Source organism: Cyprinodon variegatus, unplaced genomic scaffold, assembly GCF_000732505.1.
Source record: "Cyprinodon variegatus isolate N-32 unplaced genomic scaffold, C_variegatus-1.0 Scaffold630, whole genome shotgun sequence".
NCBI lineage: Eukaryota > Metazoa > Chordata > Actinopteri > Cyprinodontiformes > Cyprinodontidae > Cyprinodon > Cyprinodon variegatus.
Genome location: NW_015151083.1, coordinates 270185 through 273934, shown reverse-complemented (window position 1 = coordinate 273934; position 3750 = coordinate 270185).

Here is a 3750-nt window from a genome sequence, read left to right as displayed (position 1 = left end):
GCAGCATGTTATTTAACTGACTAAGGTAGAAACTGTGCAAAATCAGCATGAATGTACGGTAACCACTTTTTGAGGTTGTTGGGAGCAATGGTAGTTACAGTGTCTTAAAGGCTGCTGGAAGTAAGGATCTGTGATAACGCTCCCTGGTGCATTTAGGGTGCAACAGTCTGTCACTGAAGGAGCTCTCCAGTTCTGCAACAGCTTCATGCATGGGGTGGGAAACATTATCCAACAGAAATGTTAATTTAGTTAGGATCCTTTTGTTTCCCACCTCTTGCACTGAGTCCAGAGGGCATCCATCACAGAGCTGGCCTTCCAGATCAGCTTCTCCAGCCGCTTTCTCTTATATTCTCCATATTTAAAATTGTAGTTTTACAGTGAATCTTTTGGATTCAACCACAAACCTGAATGTTATTTTTCAGATTTTTTCTCATTTTACAATAGAGGTGAAACATTTTTTTTTACACATACATGTAAAGAGTGTGGTCTGGATCTGTTTTACACATCTTCCTTCAGTGGCAGAAGTCTCTAAATGGTGAACAGACTCCACCTGTGAGTAATTTAATCTCAATATAAGTTCTCAGTTCTACAAAAGTCCCCAAGCTGCTAGAGAATATTAATGAACAAACAACGTGATGACCGTAAAACACACAAACAGGTCAGAAATAACCTATTTTGGCCACAGCTTAAATCCCTTTAGGTAACGTTTTTGCATGTATTATTTGCAGTCTTTACTTGCTCCATGTGTTTTTACATCCATGCTGCCGTTCACAGAGCTTTGTACCATGTTTTCCTTTAATGGTCTGTTGTCTTTTATTTCTATACCCTTTTCATATGATCTAAGTGTGCCAATTTTGCACTGAAAAACTTCTTTTATAGAAAAATGTTTAGTCTATTATCCTAAAATAGAAAGAGTACATCCTTTTAGGACAAAGTTTTCCATCTAAACCAGGGTTCAACAGTAACAGTTCTTGAGGTGTCCTGCACCTTTTATATGTATACCTTTTAGTCCATTCTCATTCTTATTATATTTGGTTTGGTTTCTTTCCTACATTTGCCCCCAATATCCCTCTGTTTATTGTTCTCCCCCTTCCCCAGTCTTAGGCTTGATTCTCTTCAGTTGTTGTTAGTTCTCACCTCATTCCTTTAACCTGTTTACCCAGGCTTTTCCTTCTTCCAGTATTTAAGCAGTGGTCTATTCACTGCAGCATCATATTGCCATGTTTTTCCCTTGCATGTGGTTAGTGTTAGTATAATCTTTTTACTTGCAGAGCACTTTTTGTCTGATGCACATTCATGTATTTGCAATGTGTCTGCACATTGCCTCTATTTTCTGCGATTGCAGCATTTCTCTTTTGAAGGGTTTTTCCTTCACACATGTCTTGTGTGCATTTCTGTAGTCCCCATTATGGTGGTATTTGGCACGTTTACAGCTCTCTGCAACCATATACTGTGCCTTATTGGTGCACAAACGCAAAAAGAGGTTTTTATTTTTTACTTTGAAACTTCATCTTTAGTTACCTTGCAAGCAAGTTGTGAATTTACAAACTCATGAAAATACATCTTGGCAGGAGCCAGCAGAAGGCTTAGCCTCGATACAGAAATGTTTTGGATCAGTGAAATGCAGTATGGCATCAATCAGAGACGGAAGGCTGAAGCAAAACAAACATGCATGTGCTCTCATTAGCTGGATCACCCTCTATTTCTTTTTGAAAAAACGATCAAAGAGACATGATTTACAAGTGAACTCCTCTAGACATGAAACAAAAAAAGCTGCTACTGCTGCTGGGATTGGCTAAGAACTCAACATTGGAGGCAGATACCCAATAAGCTTGTAGAATTGTACTTATTGTCCCTCCCCTTTGCAAACACTTTCAACGTGTGGCTTTCCGGTTGAATACATTTAGTTAAGTTTCAGACTGGCTTATGCCAGTTTACAGCTTTGGGCCTCCACATCTGGAAGAGGCACACTATGAGGGTTTCCCACATTATACTGTAGGCTACAAGCTAGCACAGTGCAACGTTTCCTTCTGTGGGGTGTACAGCATGACACCAGCACCATTAGCTTGACCTATCCTATGGTGCTTAAGTGAAGGGAACTTGCATAGCCATGCAGCCCTTTGTATCATATCTATTGCTCTGTCTGAGGCTCAGGCAGTGAAGGAAGCAGCCAGGTATTCAGTGGGTAGCTTTGATCAAATAGAGATAATCATTCAAAGCAAATGTAAATATCTCCCATATTTCTATCAGTAGAAATGGCACCAGGCAGTCTCAGAAACAAGGTCATCAGATTCAGGGAATCAAAAAAACAAAACGTATCTAGAAGCCAGCCATCACAAACAGCCCCCTGCTAGAAGTCTGTTTCTGACATCACTATTCAGCATTATAAAGGAATCATGTAATAAACCAAACTGATATGCCACTATATATGTTAGGCACATATGAGATGCACATGTATTTAATGGAGCACCTTGCTATCACAATTTACAGACAGTGCCTTTATATACCGGTAAGTCAGAATCTCCATTCCAATGTGGAAATAGGCTTAGGGCTGGGAACTGCAATTCAGTTTTTACTTCAACAGGCCTGTAGGGAACTTTCTTGTCTGATAGCATATGCCAACACAAACCGCTGGCAGTGCACTAAAACAGGGATGACTGTGACATAGCTGACCTGTCAGCCAGCTCCCTCTGACGTGCTCCTATTGGAGAAATGTAATTGTAGTGGAATACTTGAACTGGATCCTCCAGGGAACCCTCTGACATGCAGATGCTAGATACCTATGGACATATGCCACTGTCTCCGCCTTTTTCACCTTATTACAATACAATGATCCTACACAGCTATGTTTTCCATTGAGAGTTAAGCCTCTTAGATTACTTATATTTATATCCCTTTAGGTGAAAACAATTGAAATAAGTCATATTTCAATTAATTTGGTCAGACTTTAATAATCTCTAGTTAGTTATTGTCAATTGCAATAGTTTGTGTCTCAGCCTCTCATTTTCATTGGAGGTTAAAACTTTACATGTAGGCTATTTGTGTGAAACTAGATCTAAAATATACACAGATATTCTTGCACAAATATTTTTTGTACCTTTTTATGCTTCATCCAGAGTTGTGCATGCCACATTGCACAGCAAGGATTGGTAAATTAGGTTGTGCTTGAACACACCTGATGTTAACTGATTAACACCTGAATTAAAATATGTCAGGTGTACAGAGGGAGGGAAAAACCTAACAAAAAAGTCAGATAGTAAGTACTGAAGACCAGCATTGAAGCCACTGCAGTGGATTATAGTCAGGGTGGAGATCATTGATCAACTCTTTTTATCTTCTGTTTATTTAGAATACAATGTACTCAATAAAAGCTGGATAGTCTAATTACTCTTTTTCACGATTTATGAGATTGTTGAAAACAAGCCAAATATTTTTTGCAATCTAAAGACACAGAAGTCACAAGTAACTTTATTCTTTTAGTGAAACAAATAAAATAAACTTTTATTCTTTTCAAATAAATATCTATATGCTTTTGTCTAATATTATTAAAGTGCATCCCCTAAAAGCAGAGGTGTCAAGTAACGGAGTACAAATACTTCGTTATTGCACTTAAGTACACTTTTTAGGTATCTATTCCTTATTTATTTTTTCTTCCTACTTCTGACTTCTACTAATTACATTTTCACACAAGTATCTGTACTTTCTATTCCTTACATTTTTAAAACAAACACTCATCGGTTAGCTATTCGT